Source organism: Acinonyx jubatus, chromosome E2 (genome assembly GCF_027475565.1).
Source record: "Acinonyx jubatus isolate Ajub_Pintada_27869175 chromosome E2, VMU_Ajub_asm_v1.0, whole genome shotgun sequence".
Taxonomy (NCBI): domain Eukaryota; kingdom Metazoa; phylum Chordata; class Mammalia; order Carnivora; family Felidae; genus Acinonyx; species Acinonyx jubatus.
This window is the reverse complement of record NC_069396.1, coordinates 19,801,037-19,824,337: the sequence shown is the minus strand read 5'-3', so window position 1 is coordinate 19,824,337 and position 23,301 is coordinate 19,801,037. Positions and strand designations below refer to the sequence as shown.

The window sequence follows — 23,301 nt, the reverse complement described above, 5'->3', positions numbered from 1 at the left end:
CCTCGGCCCCAACCCAGGCAGAGGCCCTCGGGCTCCAGCTGCTAGTCTCCGCGGGGGCTCACCTCGCTCATCCAGCTCTCTGGGCACCCCTCCCTCCACCCACCCCAGAAAGCAGAGCCAGGTTGGAAATGCTCTCACCAGGCCATCCAACATAGTCAGCCGTTCCCAAGCTACTGCTCCTTTGGAGACAAATCTCCCCGACCTGGTCTGCATCATAAACATGCCTTTCCCAACCCAGGGCTTGGCCCAGGACTTAAGGATTCTGAGAAATGCCCCAGAATTTGGTTCTTGGAGGGTCCCAGCAAAAAGAGATATTGGGGAAGAAGCAGACTCATTTGCATACAGTGAAGGAAAGCCACTGGGTGGTAGGCGCCCACCCTGTGCTAGGTTCTGGGGATACAGAAAGGAAAAGACACGTCTCTCTCATGACCCAGTGAGTCTTTAGAGATCATTCAGTCCCTCTTATTCATTCAAGATAGGAGAAAACGGAGACCCAGAGATGATGGATTGACCCGAGATGTTCATATGATTCAAGCCAACAGGGGCCTTTCCTGAGACTTCTCAAGCTGGAGCTGGAGGAAAAGGCTGTGTAGCTGGGGCTTTCCAGCCAGGCTGGGACCACCACACAGTGAGGGAGACGCCTGGCACAGAACGCCAGGAGAGATCAAATCCGTGGCCACGTCAATGCTTTCCAATATGTCCCCTCTAACACTTAAACCAGAGGCAGCTGAGTTTCTGTCACTTGCCACCAGAGAGTTTGAATTATGAGACCTTGCTGTGCCCATCCCCCCAACATCTGCCTCTGCTTTGTGACTCAACTGTCCTCTCTCTTGCCTGCCCAAGGCACCAGGCTTTCTCCCATGCTGTAGGGCCAATGTCCCCTCCTCCAACACCCATCTCTACCAGGCTCTCCGGAGCTGCTGGGTAGAGCCTCCCAAAATCTCAGTGCCCAGCCCCCATCACCCGGGGGCTGGGTGGCCAAGCTGAGTTAAGCTAGAAAGAACAGGAGAGTTCAGGAAGGAACATGTGTCTCAGCTAACAGGGCAGGGTAGACTGTGCTGGAATGGTGGAATAAGCTGAATGCTGTCTGAACAGGGGCATGGTGTGACTCCTTCCGAGAGATCAGAAATGCCACAGAAAGGACAATGAGGTAGAAGGTACTAAGAACCAGGAGGCAAGGCTCCAGGCTTCATTCTGTCATGACCAATAAACTCAAGACCTCTGCCAGTCCTCCCAGATCCCACATTCCAAAACATCATGGTCTCTTCTCCTGTCTGCCCGGATCCAATGGACGCCGGTCTTCCTTCCTCTGGCAAGCTCCTGCCAGCTCAGGATCCTGCCAGGATGCCCAATGCCCACAGCCTCATCTCCAGATCTAGTCTTGCTATGAGCCCAGCTGCAGCGGCCCTGAGCCGTCACTAAACTGAGCAGACCCCACCCTGCCTTCTCTGCATCAGGATTAGAGGTTAGGGAAGGGACATGAGAGCAGATTTCCTGCTGTCGCTTCCATCGGACCAGACTGAGACGAGATGAGATGGAAGGCGTGTGGTGGCAGCCATGGGCGCAGTGGGGGAAGCAGGACTGGCCACCAAACAGATTATTGTGGACGCATGCGGGTCTGGGCAAGCTATTTGCCAACACGGCTTGCATCTCAGGCTGATGCTGGCAGAAGCCCAGGGTCTCGGCCTGCAAGACGCTGGGGAAGAACATCTACCAACCCTGTTCTCCTTAAAAGGAGAGCTCCTCCTCAAACAGGCACACAGGACACAGCCGTGGGGGTGGAGAACCAGCCAGCAGCTACCAACAAGCAGGACATAGCTTCCAGCCCAGGAGGAGTTTAGTGTTTCAAACCACACATCACAAATCATTTCCTCTGCACATTCCTTGGAAGTTTGGGGGCATTAACTTTCCATCTTATCTTTCCTAGGGTGGATGCCAGGAGCTGGCCCTAGTGATGTTTGCATTTGAACAACAGTGAGATTGGGTGTCAGCTGCCCCAGGGGCGCCGAGGAAGATGAAGAAATGGAGCAGGCTGTCTCCAGGCAAAGGAGGAGAGAAGGGCAGAATCCGGATGGTATGGAATGAACAGCAAGGGAGGGAAGCGGAAAGGGGAACTGGGATTTGCTACTGCTCTATCAAATTACAGCGTGCAAAGCTAGCTCCAGGTGGTGGGCTCCTGAGGGTCACCGCCAGGGTACAAACCTCAGTTGTGCCCTCTACTTACTGTGTGACCATGTGTGAATGGGCAAACTCTCTGAACTTGAGTTTGCCTCTCAGCAAAACAGTACCTACTTCCTGGGACTGTCAGGGGCACTGAATGAGATGACAAGCGACCCTTAGCCCAGCACCTGGTACACAGCAAACACTCCATCCAATTTGGACACGATTATCATTCTGCCAGAACTTCTGTGAAATTTGGTTACAGGTAGGTGGCAAAGCCTGGGTTCTGGTCTTTCTGCTGATCTCAACAGATGGGTTTTGAATAGGCAGGCTTTCCTGAGTCACAGATGACCCCTCTACCTTGACCTATGAAATCCAGAGCTCTAGAAAGGCAGACAAAAGTGCAGCATTAACATTTCACCTGCTATTGCCAAAGTGATAAATAATTAGAATATTACTTAAAGATATGCAGATATCTACGTTGGCTAACCTTAAACCATTGGAAATCAGTGTTAAATTTGTCCTAGTTTTTCCTCGGGCTTGCGTCTTCTGTAAAGGGGATCTGTGCCTGCGTTATATATATCATTTGAAAAAAAAAGAAAAAGAAAAAGGTTCTGCTGCTTTAAAAAAGAAAAAAGTTTGAAATCCACCATCCTAAATAAGAGCACCTCCAGATACAGGTCTGCACCTCTGAGACCTAGTTCAAGTCATTTGTCTCCGGAGGAGATGCCTCTTTGAGAGTCCTGAGCGTCCAGTGGGTTGAGACCAAACCCAGGGAATTATCGCTAAAGAAACCCAAGCCCCGCTTCGGATACGTGTTGGCGGTAAACACTGACCGTACGATGTAACTATTTCTTTTGTTTTAAGAGACACTCCTTTCCTACCACTGAGGCATTGCTGTCAATTTAACAAAGCCAAAATTGAGTTCATGGAGAGAAAAGGGCCTCTTCCACTTCAAGGACTACAACCTTTGAAAATGCATTTAAAAGAGAGTAAAGTTTTTTTTAGATGTGAATAGCCAGAGACCCAGCGAGGTGTAGGAAAGGTGACCCTGCCAGAGGGCCTTCCCGAGACAAGGTTCACTCAGGTCAGCCGGCAGTCTGTCGCAGGTAAGAGGCAAGGGTCACCCTCTGCCCTCCTCCGCCCTGGCCCTGGCACCCTGGAGCCCTGACAGGTGACAACTTACTTGCAGGACTAAGCAGCCCCCTCCTCGGGCGAGGGAGTGAGGAGGGGTTGGAGAGGCCAGTCGGTAAGAAGCAAAAGAAGAAACCTTCCTTAAGAAAATTACAATCTCCACTTAGGGGCTAGGCTTGCCATCCAGCCAGAGGGCTAACTTTTTTTTTTTAAAGGAATTTATTGGGGCACCTGGGTGGCTAGTCAGTCGTGCATCCGACTCCGGCTCAGGTCATGATCTCATAGCTCATGAGTTCGAGCCCTGCGTCAGGCTCTGTGCTGACAGGTCAGAGCCTGGAGCCTGCTTTGGATTCTGTGTCTCCTTCTCTCTCTGCCCCTCCCCTGCTTGTGCTCTGTCTCTCTCTGTCTCTCAAAAATGAATAAATGTAAAAAAAAATTTTTTTTTAAAAAGGAATTTGTTGGAAGGATACAGGGTCGCTCACTGAATCAAAGGCAAAAACCAAAATGTATTATGCCTTGGGAAGGACGGAACTAGGTGGCTCCTGGAAATGCTAACTGGTGGCTTATCTTTCTAGAATGTGGGGAGATGGAGGTGCCCTCCCTCACCTTCCCCTGCCCCAGCTTTGGGCAGAGTGATTGACAGGTTCTCCCAACCATATCAAAGGAAGAGGGTGTAATTCAATTCCCCCATGGGAAAAATCACACTTCGGTTTTGACAATTTATCGTTTATGTGTCTTTTTCTTGTGAGAAAATAGCTTTTAGTCAAACTCCCAAACCAGTGAGAAAAGTTGGGCACTCTATCAAAATAACAGCGGAGGGGGTGGAGGAGAAGGTTCTTTTTATCTCCTTCCATCTTAATACATACTCTGGATTAGATGCTGATTTATTTGGCACTAAGGGTTGCTGTTAATCAGTTATATGTCAGCAATCATTTCCAGCGACATTTAAATTATAAAGCGCGGTGGGATTAACTGCACTTTTGCAAATTACCTCTTTATAAAAGTATGAGTAAACCTGATGTGCACCCTGGGGGTGTCATCACCCCCTGTCTACATTTGCTGTGATTCTGGGGATTATGACAAGGCTTGGTTTGAGCTGATGAATTCGGTAGGATGTGTTTAACAAAGCATCTTGAGAGACCTGGGATAGCCCAAGCCAGTTTCCAAAGTGACAACCAAAGACTTGTTAGGGTCACACCTAGCAGGAACCCCAGCTGAACTTGGGGATGGTGCCTGTCCTCCTGCCTAGCTGGTCCGGGCATGCAGCTGACCCTTTGCAGAGCACACACTGCTGAAGGCCTCCCTTGTCTGGAAGGTCTCCGGCCATCTGTCCCTTCAGTGAGGATTAGAAAGTTCAGAGCAGCAGGAAGGGGAATTATCAGTCCTTAGGGTCCTAACAGGCTCCAGGAATTGTTTTTGGTTTTTCTGGGACTTCCCTCTTGATTATATAAACATTACTAGAAAACAACAAAACAAAAATTAGGAAAATACTGAAGAAAATACTGAAGAATACTGAAGCAAATCCAAAAAATGAAATTACCCACAACCTTACAGCCCAGGACCACCAATAGCATTTTCAGACCCTGGCTTTAGGCTTCCCCTGAGGACACGGGGGAGGGCATGCTCATGTGTGTTCACCTATACTGTTGTCAGTGCTTTCCAGGAAACAAATAGGGAATAAATAACTAAACATATGTGGATAATTAGGGTCATAATATATGCCTATTTTCACATCCTGCATTTTTCACTTAACTGGATATTGTGTTTTCCCTGTGCCGTTCTAGTCTTCAAAAATAACATTTTGGGGCGCCTGGGTGGCTCAGTCTGTTAAGCATCTGACTCTTGGTTTTCGCTCATAATCTCACAGTTCGTGAGTTCAAACCCTGCATCTGGCTCTGTGCTGACAGTGCAGAGCCTGCTTGGGTTTCTCTCTCTCCCTCTCTCTCTCTCTCTCTCTCTGCCCCTTCCCCACTTGTGCTTGCTCTCTCTCTCTCTCTCTCAGAATAAATAAATAAACATTTAAAAAGTTTAAATAACATTGTGATAACATGTGCTTTGGTTTTAAACGTGACTTGGTGGGTCTTGGTGAGGACCTCTGCGGCATACATCACGGTATGTGGCCCTGGTTAGCTCACCACTAGACCCTAATCATGGCTTACATCTTGTCCTTGTGTCTCCACTTCACTTTTTCCTGTTCCTGAGTCAATTTCCACGTGTGTGTGCATATTTCTGCATTTTTACTTCTGTGCATTTATACAACTTTTCATACTCCCATTTCCCCACATTACTCATGTGGTGAGTTTTTTCTTTTTTTTTTTTAGTTTATCTCTTTTAAGAGAGAGTGCGTACGAGTGGGGGAGGGACAGAGAGAGAGAGGGAGGGAGGGAGGGAGGGAGAGAGAGAGAGAGAGAGAGAAAGAGAGAGAAAGAATCCCACGCAGGCTCCACACCATCAGTGCAGAGCCCCATGCAGGGCTAGAACTCACGATCTGTGAGATTATGGCCTGAGCCAAAACCAAGAGCCAGACGCTTAACCAACTGAGCCACCCAGGCACCTCTTAAATTCTGTTTTTAAACCTCACCTGAATGACAAACGAATATTACATTATACGGTGGTACCATATTTTGCCTTTCCAACACCCAATTCGGGGACACTGGGTTGTTTCTAATGTCTAATATGATAAATAGTGCCGGAAAGAACATCTTGTCCCATGAAACTTTATGTTTGTCTCTAATGTTTTCTGGAATCTTTGGGAAATTAATTAAAACTTTGGCTCAGTTCTATGTTAGGCTAAAAGGCTGTCACTGCTGCCCGCCCCCAGCCCACTTAGTGAATACTGAAATTCTCACTGAAGTGACAAGGGGTTTCTGTTTTGATAGGATGCTTCCAGTGACAGAGCACTCACTACCAACTGCTCACATTTGAGCATCACAAACAAGGTCCTTCCATCGATCAAAACAGAATTTAGTGCTACAAATCAGGGACATGGAGAACTAGTTAGTTCTTTCCCATGGGTTCTTCACATAGTCAGACATGTCTCTACCCCTTCCTCCTCCTTCTAATAAACTTGAGTCATTAGAGTTTCCTTCTGGGGGCACCTGGGTGGCTCAGTTTTTTGAGCATCTGACTCTTGACCTTGACTCGGGTCATGATCTCACAGTCGTGAGATCAAGCCCCATGTTGGGCTCTGCGCTGGACATGGAGCCTGGGTGGGATTCTCCCTCTCCCTCTCTCTCTCTCCCTCTCTCTCTGGCCCTCCCCCACTCTCCCTTTCTCAGAAAACAAAACAAAGAATTTAAGAGTTTTCTTCTTCTGAAGAAGGGGGGGACCCCTCCCCATCATGGGCTCTTCCCTCTGGCTCCCCCCTGGTGCCTTCATCCCTCCTAGCCTTTGCAGGCATTCTGCAATTCATATGTATTTAGGAGAATAAGTCTTGAATGCACTCTAACTGATAAGGTGTAGATGTACCACAGCTACACCCTGGGGACAGCTGTTGCATCAGGGTTGAGCTCCCCTACCACCTTTGCAGCCCGACCGTCCTGGTCCTTGGCCCTGCTCCAGCCCTCAGTGGCTGTGTGACTTTGGGCACGTTCCTGAACTTCTCTGGGCCACCTATGTTGTAGGAGGAATGAGGTGAGATGACACACGTGCAGAACTCACAGGGGGCAGCACAGGGTCTGCCCTAGGTGCTGCGTAGACCACCCCGGTGGTCGGATTCCAGCAGCGAATTCTCCACCTGGCAACTGCGAGACAACACAGAAGACACATGCCATTCAATGCCCCCCTTAGATCCTACAGGAACAAACTCTCTGGTCCCAGCGGGACGAAGCACCCAGGGTTTTCGAGTGTGCCCACAGGTTGCCATATGGTGGGGAGGAGCGTGATGAGGAGCTCACCAGACAGTACCGGTGTGCTTGGACCTGTTTATCTGGAGCGTCCCTGACAGGGACACAGGGGCTGTAAGTCAGACATGCCCAGTAAGTAGGAAGGCTTCAGGCATGGCTGGTTTCAGATCACCTGCTCAGCTCTGCTGCTGAGATGCTGACCAGACACACACACACACACACACACACACACACACACACACACACACACACCCTTTTCAGCAGGCAACTCCCAGATCCAGGACCTCAAGACCTGGGATCAGCTCTGGAAATGGAACAAATAAAAGCCCAAAAACAAAAGAAAATAAAGAAGACAGGTCTTGGTTTAGCCTTCCGAAGTACATGGCATTTTGTATGCTGCTGTGATCTGGTCAGAAATGAAGATGTTTGCAGGCTGGTTACAATAAGATTTGGGGAAGGGAATGAAAGAATGGCTGGAATTACTCTGCAGCTCTGATGAGGAGACCTACTGCTCCCATCATCCCCAGTTCTGATCCAGCGGCACCTAAGAGCTGTACAAGAGGCAGCTTAGAGGGAGAACCGAGGGCCTGGGGCTTCCCTGTTCTCCAGGAAGCCCCCAGGCCCACAGCTCGGGTGACAAGGGGACGAGCAAGTCAGGAGGGTGGAGAGCTGCCTAAATTTCATTAACTCAGAGCCTCTGGATGGAGCTCGTAAGATGTCTGTGAATGAAGCGTTGAAATACCTTTCATTGTTTCAAGCACTGATGATCATTTTCTCTCCCTGCTGCATTTATAGTCATCACTGCTGCTAAGATGCCTGTTTCGTTATGGTCCGTGCCTCACCAGGGTAACTAGAGTCCAAGAGAGGCCTTGTGCTGCACGCCCCAGTACATCCAGTACATCCAGCACATCCCAGTACGATGTGCCTTCGCACGGCCATTCCTTCTGGGCAGAAGACCTGTCTCTGTCCTGTCCATTGTGTAAACTCCTATTCATCTTTTGAAACCCTTTTCAAAGGCGTTGAAACCGAGAAACCTAGGAGTCATCCGTTTCTGACAGCTCTCCTTCTGAGCCTACTCCCAGCTCCCACTGCCTCTACCTCGGGGATCACTCCCCTCCCCTTCCACCCTCACCGCACTGCCGACAGGCCTCAGCACCTGTCCCCCAACACGGCCTGCCTCTAAGTACCAAGTACTGGACCAGGTATGTCACAAACACTTCATCCCTCAGCAGCCCTGTGGCACCCACCCGAGATACGGGCAAACTGCGAGTGTGTGGATCCACCACTAACTTGTTCCGCGACCTTGGGCAGTTTGCTCCCTCCCTCCTTGGCCTCAGTTTTCTCATGTATAAATGGGGAGCTTACATGACACTGTCTTTAAGACTGCTTATAGGTCTAAAACTGGATACTTCAGTTTCTTCCTTAAAAAAAGAAATCCCTGTAGTGGGCTGGTGTTTTCAGTTTTATATTTGGAACTGTGAACGTTTTAAGGGGAACATTGATCAAATGGACTCCATGATGCATGCCAGCAGGGCCTCCAGAAAGCAGATTTGAACTAAACACAGAACCTCTTCGAGGGGCGTGTTGCAACTGAATTTACAAAATAATTTCCTAGGTCTGCACTCCTGAGAGATGAAAGGGCACAGGCCTTAGAAATAAGAAGACCCAGGTTGAAAACTGGCTCTGCCACCTATGATGACCACCTTCTTGAGTTTTCTGGGCCTCAGGCTCCCCCTGGAAAATGGAGATAAAGTAAACAACCGCAGAGGACTGCGGTGAGAAATGAAGCACACGGTGTTTGTAAAGTGCTTGGAGCAGCACTGGCCTGTGTAAGTAGCTGCAGTTATTACCATTATCATTATCACTGTCACTTTTAGCAGAACGACAAGGTCAGGGGTCAGTGGGAGGGTGCCCCTGCCCACGGAAAGCCTCTTGGCTGATGAAACCACCTCCGCACAGACCACGAAAGGTATCTGCCAGCATGGGCAGACCTTAACACCAAAGGCCAGACCCACCTTGAGGCTTAAGTCAAGTAAGTCACCCAAGGCGCTCACCCACTTTTCAGAACCACAACTTGAAGGAATCGCCTGATCCTGGGGGCCGTCAATGGCCTTCCCTCCTTGAAGGTGTCTACACGGAGACAACACGACCCTCTCTGAGAAACAGGGAAAGGTCTCCACCCATGGTGGCCAGGCTGTGTCCTGAGCTACTGAGGCAGAGAAGCCCGGTGGGTGTGGGAAAGCAGGGCAGGTATTAGCTCTGCCGCACTGGGTGCCACAGAGGCTGGGCCACCACACGGAGACCGGGGCCCTGTACGAACTCAGAAGAGCACTTGCCCCAAGAGACAGAACGCAGTAGCAAGGTGAATTTCCACGTTACACATTATCTTCGAAACTCATCTCCTTAATTCGGAAGGATTGAAAGTCAAATCTCCTTTTCCAGTGTCTCTGAGAGCCCTCGGACAGGGGTTCTTTCCTCAAAGGGGAGAAATAAAATTAAAACCTTGCCTTCTCCTGCCAAAGCCCATACTTTCTTCCATTCAGGAGCCCCGCTGACCATATTCCCCCAAATACCCTTAGAAAATCAAGTCGGCTGTGCCAGCAGGCGATGACAGACACCTGGCAGGTGAGGTCAAGGCTACTTCACCCGGGGCACTTTGTGACCCAACCGGGTATCTCCATGTTTGGAAGAGCTTCTCTCCCTCTGCACTTTTCTTAAAGACAATAACAGTAACAGCACAATCCAAACTTTGTTTTGTTGGAGGTCAGTCTGTTTACTGAACAAAGGTCTAGGTTTGGGAATACCTGGGCACTGTGGATAAAGAAGGATGTGGAGTTCTGTGGGCTTTTATTTATTTACTTGTTTAGACAGAGAGAGAGAGAGAGAGAGAGAGCTCAAAAGCAGGGGAGGGGCTGAAAGAGAGGGAGAGAGAGAATCCCAAGCAGGCTCCGAGATATCAGCACAGAGCCTGACTCAGGGCTTGAACTCATGAACCGTGAGATCATGAGCTGAGCCAAAATCAAGAATTAGACACTTAACTGAATGAGTCACCCAGGTGCCCCTGGAGTTTTTGGTTTTTTAAAGTCTTGGGAGCTTTGCTACCAGGCCAGGGGGCTCACAGCACCAGGATCACGTCAGAATCACCTGAGCAGCCTTAAGAAATACCAATGCCTGACTCCATGCCAGGCAATGAAATTGGAATCTCTGGGCATGTGATGGAGGGCAGATAAATCAACCAAACCCTGGCTCTCCCGATATCAGGTGACAGGAACAGCCTTCCCCACCCATATAATGGGGGAAGCAATGTGCCAATCTCATAGGGCCATTGCAAAGATTAAATAAGTCAGCTCGTGGGAAATGCTTAATAGCATGCGCCCAGCTCTTCCCAAGACCATGAGGGGGATGAGTGCTAATACTGGGCTGTGTGCAACACCTTGACATCATCGCATAGGTGGGAAGCTCTCTCAAGCTCAGCAGTGTAAAGCGGGGGCCCGTGCCTGAGTTCCAGTGTCCTCACCTGTGAAATGGGGTAATGACCCCCAGAAAGTCATTCCGAAGATTAGGTGACACGAGTTATGGAAAGTTTAAGACACGCACGGCCCAGTGCATACCAACACACGTTGGCTCTCACTGTTGCAAAAGGTGATGTACCACCTGGAAGTGCCCCATTATGGAGATGCTGGGTTGAGGGACTGGCCAAAGGTCACCAACTGAGAAACAGAACACCCAAGATTTGAACCTCAGACTGTCTTTTCTCCAAAGTCCACATTTCCCCTCCTTGTCAATCTCCGCTCTTACAGTGGGTTGGTCGCTTCTTGCACAAGAGCTTCAGCTCTCAGGCTGGCATTCGAGGCCTTTGAGGTTGGCTCCAACCAGCCTTCCCAATCCTACCTGCACTCACATCCGCTGTTCCTGGAATGTGCACTGCGCACCGTCGCCCTGGGGCTTCAAGTCCTACTTCTGTGCATGCCTCTTCCAGAGCCTGGTCCAGACGCCTGCCCCCCAGTGATCTGCCTGCCAGCATGTGCTTCTCCCTCCGCTGAGGTCCCTTGTCAATTATTTTAGTGCTTCGGATACACTGCATGTCGCTTACAGGCATATCTGTCCTGCTGCACTGTGGGCTCTCAGGACTGGAATTTGTCCTTATTTCTGTTCTGGCCGCTGCCTCCAGTAATCCAACCTAATGCCTTCGGTTTTCAAATGGGGGTTGAGGGAAACATGTTGTCATAAACTGACCCATCTGATTCACAAGAGATGTCAAAGACATACTTAACACTATTAATTTTCCGTGAGGTTTGGCTGTGAGGCGTTTGGCAAACTGTCCATGATGAGTATTTGACAGCCAGTCATGCTGGGAATTCGGGGCGGCAGATGGGTGTGGTTGGCAGCATATGGCTGAGTGTAGGTTCGGTGTTTATGCATTTTTACAAACTATGACTTTATATTTAAGCGTAAAGAAGGGAAAGAATTCAAAATTAAGTTGTGCATTTTGAGGAGTTGTGTTCATGCTTTTAAATGAGAAGAAAGTTTAGGGATACAGACAGGATCACTCTCTGGGACCATCATGGAGGGGAAAAGCTTTGAACGTTCTTGCCCTAGAATGACCTCTGGTGCTGATAAGGGGCCTACCTGATTGACTGAGTCCCTATATTTTCTGGATTCATTTGACAGACAGGTTCTAAACTCTTGCCAACAAGGAACACATTGCCCCATAGGATCTGGGCTTTGGGGGGAAAAGATTAGATTCCATTTGTTTTACAGAAATACATCCAGACCTCAGCTACCTTGTAACTCCAAGAGGGATTATTAAATCTTGGCTTTTGGAGATCACCCTATCCAACAACTGCCTTGTTCTATGGATTGGGAGAGTGAGCCCAGGAAGGGCAGTGACTTACCCAAGGTCACTACCCAAGGTGGGTAGAGCTGGGGCAAGGATCCTCTTCTTTTAGTTCAGGGACCACCTCCCTGCACACACTGTGCTGTGTAACTGAACGTAGGCATGGCTGGGGTTGGGAAAGACCCTGAGCCATCTTGGGAGGAGGGGTTTGGATACAGAGCCACATGAACCCTTCGTCCCATCTCTCCTGGGTCAAGCAGGTCAGAGCTGGAGGGGCATTGGAGAATGTCTAGCCCTGTGTGTGTGTTCCCAGGCTGGAAGGAGGAGGCAGTGAGCCAGGAGCAAGAAAATCCCAAGCCCAATAATGTTGAAGGTGCTAATGACATTTTGGGGGGGGGGAGCCTTTGGGAAGTAATTAGGGTCAGATGAGGTCACGAGGTAGGATCCTCAGGATGAGAGCCATGCCTGGATTAAAAGAGGAGGAGACATGGAATGTTGCTCAATGCTCTCTACCATATGAGGACACAACAGGAAGACGGCCATCTGCAGGCCAAGAAAAGTGCTCTCTCCAGGTCCTTGATCTGCTAGGGCCCTGATTTTGGACTTCCAGCTGCCAGAACTGTGAGCAGTCAATATTTGCTATTTAAGCCACCCAGGATATGGTAACTTGTTATAGAAGCCTGAGCTGAAACACTAATCTCATACAACCTCTTCATTTTATAAATGAATAGACTGAAGCCAGACAGGGTAAGTGACTTTTTCAAAGCCACACAAGACCCAGGACATTCAGCCAAACCACACGTTTGTCTTTCTGCCCCACACCCTTGCTAAAGGGTCAGAAAATTCTCCACCCTTATGGGTACATCCAGAAAAGGCTAGAACCATTCCACACATCCTCTGAGGCGTTAGAATGCTCAAGTCAGGAGGACTTGAAAGATTTCCTGTTTTTAAAAAACTCAAATCGAAAAGTGCTGTCATTTTCCTTAAATACATTCTTTTGAATAAAACATCTATTCTTGATGCCAGCAGCAGGCTTCGAAACATGTTCAAGATGACATGATTGATAACAAGAAGGCTTTTTCAAGATGTTTCTAATTTCATCTTCCTGGTTAAAGAATGCGAACTTTCTCACATGATGTATGGTCTAATAAGAAGGTGTGCTTGAACCAAAGTTATTTATTTATGCTTCCATCTTTGACAGATGAATATTAACTACTGAGAAAATTGTAAAGCCAATTAGTAAAAGCTGAATAACGTCCATATGAGAATGTGAGCACAGAAACACCGGTTACTTGGCTTCCAAATGCGGAGCCACAGACATTCCCTGCCTTCCTCTGGGAGGCAGTAGCCCTGCAGGGCACGGTGGCCCCTCCCCCCCCACCCCACCCCCCAGTGCCCTTGGGTTGGCCTTGATGACGCCCAGTCCCAGAGCTCATTCTGGGATGCACAAGGGAGGGGCACCCGTGCCGCTGAAGTTCCTCCACGCAGGAGCTGCAGAAAAATCACACTGCTCAGCCACTGACCCCCAGCACCGCAGGCAGATGAGCAAAAACAAAGAGAAGCTCCAGAGATGAGCTCTGCTCTTCTCTGCCTCCCGGAGGGAGTCTGCAGTGGGGGAAATGGGGGTCACAAGCTGTCTCACCCACTCACCTCCTCCTAGTCTGGTCTGGTCTGCTCTTCACGAAGAGCTTGCTCACAGGAGCTGGGCGTGCTACAAGTATTTACTGAGCACCCACGATGTGCCAGGCACCAGAAACACAAAACAGACACAGTCCCTGCTCTCATGGGGCTTCCAGTCCAGAAGGCAGTGAGACAGCAGTATTGCAATACCCGGGGACCCCGTGAGAGAGCTCTGAGGCAGGCGGGGACAGGGTCGTTCCGCACCCCCTTGCACACCCCTCTCATGGCTGAAGCTGAGAAAGGGAGGGGGAGGGGCTGACAGCAGCTTCCAACATTAACAAAAGGTTAATTTATCCAACACGTGCTGCAAATGTTGTGTTGGGCTTCCAGAAGTGCAGAACAAACAACCTGAGATTTCACTTGAAGGCTGTAAATTATTCTTTCCCCCAGCACCCTGGGCACCAATCTGTCATCCTGCGTTTCCTCCATCCATTGCTAATTTTTAATAATTTCTTGACAACTGCTTGCTCCGTATTAACATCACAATACCACGTTGCAGTTCAAGAAAGCAGTGTAGCAGGACACCCCCCCTTCAGTCATCCCCTCAATGCCCCGCCTATTTAGCCAATGATCAGATCTGCCCACAGACTGACCTGCATGCTTTTTTCCATTACAAGCACCCTGTCTTTAAAGGAAAAGGCCTTTCTCCAACCTGAACCACCAGTGGTAATTAAAAACCCAGCAGAGCTACCATTTCGCTCCGTCCCCTGACTCTCCTTGTCTTGTCTGGGGCCCTCACTAAAGTATGGGAATGAATTTTCCATTAAGGATCCCTTGCCTGCTTGATGAGTCCCAGATGATACAGTGGACTCTGCAAGAAGGAACAGAGATCAGACCTAGGGTTGTAGACTCCTAGCCTATCTGAACGGAGAGGAACCTTGGGGCTATTCCCATCCTAACCCTTGATTTTTTTTTCCCTTGTCCAGAGAAGGACAGTGCCTCCATCCACAGAGGAATGTCACACACACAAGAATGTCAGGCCTGGGGCAGGAACACCGCTCTTGGCCATGATTAGATCACTCTGACCAAAGCACACTGCTACTCCCCATTCAGCCATGTCCACCTCCTCGTCCCAATTCATCTTCCTGGGATTTGACACCCTAAATAAACTACATGAAATTCCCAGCAGCTCGTTAAGAATCCAGTCCCATGTGTGTGATGGAAAACACTAGCAATTGTGAACAAGGCGTTTGCACGTTTGATTATGTATAGCAGTTTCTAAGCCCCCTCTGGACTAAAATCTCTGGTGTTCCAGAGGAGAGTACATGGAATTTCAATTTCTCCCTGGGCTTAAGTACAGAATGTGCAAAGTCACAAACTGCTTTTCATGGCCAAATTGATTAGCTTCTCTGCATCCTCACCTAAGGAAATGCAAGGGGTCCAAGCGCTCAGTTTCAGCACAGAATCTATCCTTAAGTTAAATGCAAGCGTTGTTCGTCATTACTCAGCTGGCTCTTCTTTGAGAGGAATTTCATTGTAATACGATTGGACAAACCCGTGGAATAATATTAAAACCATAAACTATATAGAAGTACATATGATGGCAGGCAGAGGGGATAAGTCAGGAACTCTGAAAAGTTATTATCATGCTCCAAATTGAGTGTCACAGCATCTAACTACAACTCATAATGTTAACTCTCAGACTCTTTAGACATCTTTATTTCTTGTCAGGGAAGTTATCATTTGTCATGTTGGACCGCCTGAGTATCCATTTTATATCAAAGACAACAAAAATATGTAATTTTATATGTTCCTGTACCCATCATTTTAGCACAAAAGGACTTTATACTCAAATTAATACACTTGTGCAGAATGCTAGTTTTGAAAACCATAGCACAGCAGTAAATGAAGAACATTACATGACACATGCAACTCCTTCTGCCATTTTTTTTAGATAAGACAGAAGGAGAGGAAAAGGGAGTGTGTATCATTATAAGTCACTTCCTAAAGTGTAGAAATCTCCTTTTCATCACTGTCATTTGGTGATCAGCTTCATTAACATGTAATTATCTGTTAGTGGGAGGTGAGACTTTTTTTTTTTCTGTCATGGAATTTGCAAAGAAATATACCAGCCCCACCCAAGTTCCTGGTGCCCTGCGCGTCTTCTGCATTTGGGCTTTGGTGGTGCATCAGGACCAGAGAAATGGGGTAATGAGGAAATAAGACAGAGAAAGACAAATACTGTATGTTGTCACCCACATGTGGAATCTTAAAAAGCCGAACTCATAGAAACAGAGACTAGAATGGTGGTTTCCAGGGGCTGCGGAGTTGGGGGAAGTGGGGAGATGTCAGTCCAAAGGTACAAACTTCAGTTATAAGATGAGTCGGTTCTGGGGATCTATCATACAGCATAATGATTAGAGTTCGCAATACTGTATTGTACACTTGAAAGCTTCTAAGAGAGTAGCTTTTAAATGCTTTCATCACAAAAAGAAATGGTAATTATGTGAGGTGATGGAGATGTTAACTAACCCTATTGTGGTGATGATTTCACAACATAAACATGTATCAAATCATTATGTACACCTTAAATTTACACCACGTTGCGTGCCAATTATATCTCGGTAAAGCTGGGGGGGGTGGGTAGCTTGTTTTTTTAAGAATATACAGAGGTGAGAGTCACATGATAAGGCTAAGTGAAGAAATGAGGTCGAGATAGGCACTGACCTTAGAGAACTTACTTCTACTAGTTCCACCACAGTCCTATAACTTGTGGTAGCTTACCTAATACCTTCCTGAGCCTCTTATTCCTCATTTGTAAACCCAGGATAATCATATCACCTCCTTCATAGCAGTGCGGAAGTAAATGACTGGAAAACCTTCATCGACAGCCGGGATCATAGTAAGTGCTCAATAAATGTTAGCTGTTTATCTCTTGCTAACACCTGAGAAATTCTTTCCTTATGTCTCTTAATCTCTCTTTAATACCTTCTCCTTTTGCCTTCCAAGCATGAAAGTACCCGAATTTCATGAAATTGTTGGGTCGAAATCTACATGCCTTGTTGATTTCACTAACGGTTCCAAATTGCCCCTTCAAAAACACTAGTATATTTTGCATTTGGCATTCACACGATGCTGACAAGAGAAACCAATAAGTAATTTCAAGACCATGAGAAAGTTACTAAGTGTGTAGAAGCTTCTGAGGTGTATTTATTTTCGATCAAAGAAAATAGTCATCTTGATAGCTAAGAGAGGTGTTTCTGTATAAATGGAAATAAACTATTCTTGCTCACATAACTCAAAAACATAGAATAAATGGGGTGACAATGCCAATGCCCCCCCCCACCTCTCTCCATTCACTCCTTTGTCCTGACCTTGCCTATATCTCCCTGAAAAACTAAAGGCATTAACCAAGCTCATGAATCATCCCTTACCATCCCCTTGAGCTGGTCCCACCTCCCCTCCCTCCCTCATTTCACAGCTCAAAAGAGGCTCTCAACTTCCCACAGACCAGTCACTCCGTGTGTGTCTGGACTCTAGCCTCTAATCTGTCTTCAAATTTTCACACGTCCAATCTTCCCTCCCTGGATCATCCATTCTGCACCACCCACCACCGCCTCACCCCCTGAGCGTTCCCATCAGTGCAAAAGCACGCTCCTAAGTCTCCCATCTGGGGACAAGAACGCTGTCTCCTGACCCCAGGCTCCCACCTGCTTCACTCAGGAGATGTCCTCATGTCAGTTCCGCTCCTATTGCTTGTCTGTCAGCAACTCCCTCCACTGGGGCTTCTGCGCCCACCCCTCCACGGAAACTGCCCCCTCTGAAGTCACCCGGACCTCCTCCCCTCCACTCAGATCTGAGAGCTGGCATGCCCTGGGGTCCCACCTTCTCTCCCTATTCCCTCAGCACGTACCACACCTGAGCAAGCAGACCCAATGCCTTCAACTACAAGCACCTGCTATGCTGCGTGGTGGCCTTTTCTGGTCACTGGAGCATTCTCAGCTCACACAGGAGACCAGAAGCCCCGGGGAGTTAGCACTTCCTCGAAGCAGCCCTTCACCCATGACTGCTAGGATCCAGGGGATAAATAGCCCAGCTCCCTCACCTTTTGTGGGGGATAACCTTGAGGCATATTTTACAGTATCTACTAGAATTCCCAGGCTAGGTTGAGCCACAGTGTGATTGATTATTCGTCAGAGGTTGCTATGGACAGAATTGTGCCCTCCCAAAATTCCTATGCCAAAGCCCTAATCCTCTCTCACTCTCTTTCACTCTCCCCAGCCCCCACTAGGTGAGGCCACAGCAAGGAGATAGTCATCTGCAACACAGGAAGAGGAGCTCCACCATAACCTGCTCGTGCTGGCCCCTTGATCTCAGGTGTCCAGCCCCCAGAACTACGAGAAATAAATGACTGATGAGCAAGCTTCCCCCTCCCCGCCCCGCCATCTGTGGCATTTTATTATGGGAGCCTGGACTCATACAGGCGTTATATGATTAGAAATGACAGAAACCGAAGCCGGCTGATTCAAGGGCGAGGTCCAGGCTGGAGATACAAACCCAGGAGGCCTCAGCACGCGGACAAGTTAGTACAACAAAAGAGGGGTAATATACTTCCTACCTCACAGGTGGCTGTGAGGACTGAAATAGATACTTCACATGGTCTGCTTAGCACTGTGGTAGGGCACGTATGAAAGCTTGGTAAATGGGACTGTTACCTGCAGAAGATCACACAAAGATATGCTCTTGGAATCACAGAATTTTGGATAGATTCTCTAGCTCAAAAACCTTAATTTGTAGCTAGGGAAACTAAGCTAAGCCAAGATTATTGACTTGCCTGGCATTTTTCTACCATTAACGATTGGTTTTTTTTAAGATTTATAGACCCAGCCATAAAGGAGGAAGGTGAAGTTTAACCGTACCTTGATATTCAATTAGACAGAAGGGTACCAATAAACCTTGGAAATGCCAACGCCAAAGAGCACTCTTTAGTCCTGATTTTGTGACTCCTTCTTCATCCAATGCTGCTGGCCAGTCTCCTAATTTGGTTTCCATGAAATGATGCTCTCTCAATTTCCTGAAGAGAAAGAGAGGGAAAGAGGAAACATTAAAAGCCAAAAGGGAAAGTGACTGGGGTTGCATCCCCTGGAAGCAGAGCCCATGACAGGATTGTAGGGTCCTGAGTCAGTGAAGGAAGCAGCATGGGGCAGGGCGGGTACCAAGAAGGATGTGACCTCAAGTGGAGACGAGCCTCATCTCCCGGGCAGCTCCAGAGCAGGAACTGCACCAGAAGTGGGTCCCACCTGGCGGAAGGAGAGCAGCTGCGCGTGCTCGCATTGGTCAGTCAATGGAATGGGCAGTCAGGGCAGCGAGGGCGCATTCCAGGGCGGGTTGTTCATAGGCAGCCCCTGTCTCACTGAGGGCAATTCTGCAAGAAGGGGGCGGCTGTGAATTAGCCCCCAACACTCACAGCAGCTAGAAGGTGGGTGCACCTGCTCCCCAGAAAGGGGATCTGGGTAGAGACCCCATTATGCCCACCACGGAGACAGGGAGGGCGGAAGCAAGGACCGCTGTATTCACCAATCATCAGAGAAGTGCCCTAGAGGCTTCATTCTCATGACTGCCATCTTCCTAAAAACCCAACAAGGTCAGTGGGTAGGCGTTACTAATTCCAGCTTATTGATGAGGAAAAAGGGAGCGTTTGTCCAAAATTTCGAAGGAACAATGAAGTGACCCCCCACCCCCAGAAAACAACCAACCAATGTGAGAAAGTGTCAAATTATTCACTTTTAAAGACCAGCCCACAGGTCCCAGAAGGACCTCAAAACCTCAATTCTAGGATTAGGGAGAAGGCTTCAGACATCGATTTCCTATACTGCTTAAATTTTCCAGGCCCCAAGTTCCAAGTCTATCAAATGGGCATGGCATTAATGGACTGTGGTAGGCTGAGTAATCGTCTCCAAAGATTCCTACAGCCTACTTTTGGGAACCTGTGAATGTTACCTTACATGGCACAGGGGATTTTACAGATGTGATTAAAGTAAGGGTCTTAAGGTGGAAATTATCCTGGATTATCTGGTGAATTCTAAATGTAGTCACAAATGTCCTTAGAGAGAGAAGCAGAGAGAGACTGGCAACAGAAAAGAAGAAGGCCATGTGACAACAGAAGCAGATTCAGAGAAAGAAGATGCCAAGCCTCTGGCTTTGAAGATGAAGAAGGGGCCCACGAGCCAAGGAATACTCTAGAAGCAACAAACGTAAGGAAACTGGACTCTCCTGGAGCCTCCAGAAGGAACTAGCCAATACTTTTATTTTAGCCCCGTAAGACTCTCTTTGAACTTCTGACTTCCAGAATTGAGAATAAATCTGAATTATTCCAAGCCACTGAGTCTGTGATCATCTGTAACAGCAGCAAGAAGAAAACAAATACACTGGATGTCAGTTCACTCTTAGGAAAATCATGCACCTGGCTCACAGACTAGTGCTCTCAAGGCCTGGGGCAGGGCCAGGGGGAGACAGGGAAAGGGGTTGTAGATCCAGTTCCCCTGATCCACAGCTGCTGGACTCCCCTGCCTCGCTTGGGGGCTCCCTGGGTGTTCCCACTGCACAGCCTCCCCTCAGCCAGAAGCCGGGCAGGAGAAGGACTTTAGGGCACGTCTGCTGAGTGACTGAGTTCTGGGTGTTTGCAGCTCAGGCAGCCTGGGCACGAATAAGGCCAGGTTCGAGCTGGACCAGCAGCAGGAGTTGTGCACCTACAGAAAGGCGTGCAGGCCTGCAGAATGAATGAGCGCAGCCCCGATGAACAAGGCCAGCAACACTCAGGCTCCCTCAGGGCCCTCAGAGACCCAGCTGAGAGCAGGACACGGAGCCGGAGCCGAAGGAGGGGAACTGTCCACCCACCTCTGCCACCGATGTGCCCTGTGACTTCAGACAAGTCTCCCCCGACCCTGCTCGCTGGGCCCCCATCTCCCAGTCTGTGGGCAGCGTGTGAGCTGGGTGACGCCCAAGGAGCCAGCCCGCTCTGATGCTGGGTAGCCCCAGACTCCAGCCAGGCTGACCCCAGTGGACACTCAGCACTTGGAGGTTCACAGAGTCAAAGGCTCGGGGAGAGCGCATCCCAGGACCTGCAAAAGCCAGGTGAAAGAGGCAATGCCAGGAATGCACCGTCAAAATGTTCTGTCTAAAAACGGGCCGACGCAGCCTGCAAAATGCCTATTGTACATGGATCCTAAACCAACAGAGACTGAACGGAGCATGCCAGATAAATGTACAGAAAATGGGAGCGGCCCACTGTGGGCAGAAAACACATGAACCGGTTCCTAGGAGAGAAAGGTGGCTGAAAAGGGGCCCAGGGCTCTGGGGTCTTCTCAGTGACAGCACTGACCAAGAATCTTCCAAGACTCCCTCTCAACTGCCTGGGAAGAGAGAGGCCTCTTAACCAGCACGGAGTGAGCTGGTGTGTTGTTTGCATTTATGGTAATCCCCTGTGGCCGGTTAGGGAGCTGAACTTGGAGAGGAAAAGCACCTGCTCAAGGTCAGAAGGCTACAAAGTGGCTGAATTAGGATTCAACACCACGGCTGTTGAACCCCAAACCCCAAAGCTTTTAGCCACTAGGCAAACTACAGAGATGAAGTAAGACAATGTTTCCCATAGTAGACCATCCCGGGTCAATAACAGAAAGTTCTGGAGGTTACAGCACATGCCTAAGCTTTGGAGTGGTCATGGTAAAAGGAAGTGATCACGCTTGTCCAACAAACAAATGTCCATCACTCTATCAAGGACACAAACAAGGACGAAAGGACTGAGCATGGTATGGGATTGTCCCTCAGGATCCCCCGAGGCCAACAGCGGGCACTGGCTTGCTCTCAGAAAGGACTTTACTATGGATCAGAGCTGAAGGTGGAATGGGCCCCAGAGGTAGTGAGCTTCCCATCACAAGGGATGTTCACAGAAAACCTTTCCGGGGTGTCCGGGTGGCTCAGTCGGTTAAGCGTCCGACTTCGGCTCAGGTCATGAGTTCCAGCCCTGCATCGGTCTCTGTGCTGACAGCTCAGAGCCTGGAGCCTCCTTCAGATTCTATGTCTGCCTCTCTCTCTGCCCCTCCCCAGCTTGCTCTCTCTCCCTCTCCCTCTCTGTCTCTCTCTCTCTCTCCCAAAAATAAACATTTAAAAAAAACCTTTTTTTTTTAAAGAAAACCTTTCCAAAACACAGACTTGACACTATCTGCCTCATCCTCGGTGTTACAGGCTCTTCCCAGTCTCACACACATCTCTTTGCCACCAGCCTATTCTCTACACACTGGAACCTCTTACCAAGTTCAGGCCTCTCAGCCCTCAACCACACTGCCCCTCTGCTGAAACATCCATGAGCCCTTCCGACTCCTCCAGACTCCACAGTTTTTATGGATCTGCTCAAACACCGCTCCTTGGCCAGCCACACCGCAAGCAGGTCTGGGGACACGATGTCTACGCTCCCGTGCAATCAACTTCCTATTTGCCTCCTTCCCCACCTCTCTGGTGGTCATCCAACAGCAGTAACTTTGCTCCCATTACCTACCACCACGCCTAACTCTAAGTCGGCCCCTATTAATGTTTTTGCGTGACAGTAACTGGCTTATGGTTTGCACCCCTAAGCCAGGCTTGCTGCCTTCCCGTCTTCCTGGAGAGAAAAGCCAGCACGCCCACAGCGCTGCTCCTGAAAGCTCTGAACTCAGAGTGAAAGCCGGCCCTGCTCTGCCGGGAAGCCTCCGGCTGGGTAGCTAATCAGGTCATCTTTGAAGCTGAGACCACAACAATTTTATTTAAAATAATTAAAAAGCTCAAGGAAGAAATAATCAAGGAGCTCAATTAGGGACATCTGGGCTCAGAAATCATAAAAGTCAGTGATATTTTACAAAGAAGAAGGCTTTCCCGATTCTCAAGGGACACACCAAGGTTCGTCGGTGTCCAACCATTTGCACCTCCTCCCTCATGGAGATTAAGACACATCTCCCCAGCCTCCCTCTGCATCTCTGCTGTTTCAACACTGAAGACAATCCTCTGGCACATGGCCGCATGGGCCAGATGGTTAGCACTTCTTCAGGCAGGATACAGTTCCATTCCTTCCTCACGACGGGAATGTGGGGGCTGGCTCTTGGTGGAACCCACTGACAGATGGAAGCAACAGTCCCCTCTCTTCCGAGGAAATGTGCGTGGAGAGCCACCCAGGGCCCTGACATCAGCCAATTCCAATTCAATGTCTCTGACCAAGTCATCCCATGGAATACCCCAGTAAGCTCTCATGGGAACACATGGGCACAATCAGGGGTGACCTTCTAGCAGACAGCATCGGACTCAATAATATTTCAAACCCCCCATGCTTGTACAGACCTTTGTTATTTGCAAATGGCTTGTGCACACCCCCTTTCATTCAGCAGCCCCAGAATGTTCAGAGAAGATGCCATTGGTCTCTCCCTGTTGCACATACAGAGCCCAAGTCCCAGAGAAGGGAAGAGACTTTCCCAGACTGTTTCCTGATTTCTAACTCCAAGGTCTCCTTATGGTGCCTTCACCATCTCTGCAGCACAGAGTAAGAGATCAGTAAGTGCTTTCAGTTTAATTGTATTTCTGCACTGAAACAACGAAAAGATGGCTCTTGGTGTTGGTGTGGATCTATTTTAGGGAGCACAGGATAAGGTGTTCAAATGGTGGGGGTGCATCCTGAGTGCC

At 48.8% G+C, this 23,301-nt stretch overlaps 2 long non-coding RNA genes across 3 annotated transcripts in view; one reads left to right on the top strand and one right to left on the bottom strand.

Moving 5' to 3' along the window:
* The window catches only part of LOC113604322 (uncharacterized), a 732,424-nt gene that overhangs the window by 491,950 nt on the left and 217,173 nt on the right, over nucleotides 1-23,301 (bottom strand). For both annotated transcript variants that reach the window (XR_008293730.1, XR_003426185.2), the window contains exon 4: nucleotides 18,516-18,670. This is a non-coding gene — a long non-coding RNA (uncharacterized LOC113604322). The remainder of the gene's footprint in view (nucleotides 1-18,515; nucleotides 18,671-23,301) is intronic.
* On the top strand, nucleotides 536-21,333 carry LOC113604323 (uncharacterized). Its single transcript, XR_003426186.2, has 3 exons — nucleotides 536-2,425; nucleotides 8,755-8,968; nucleotides 17,878-21,333. It is a non-coding gene; the product is annotated as an uncharacterized LOC113604323 (long non-coding RNA).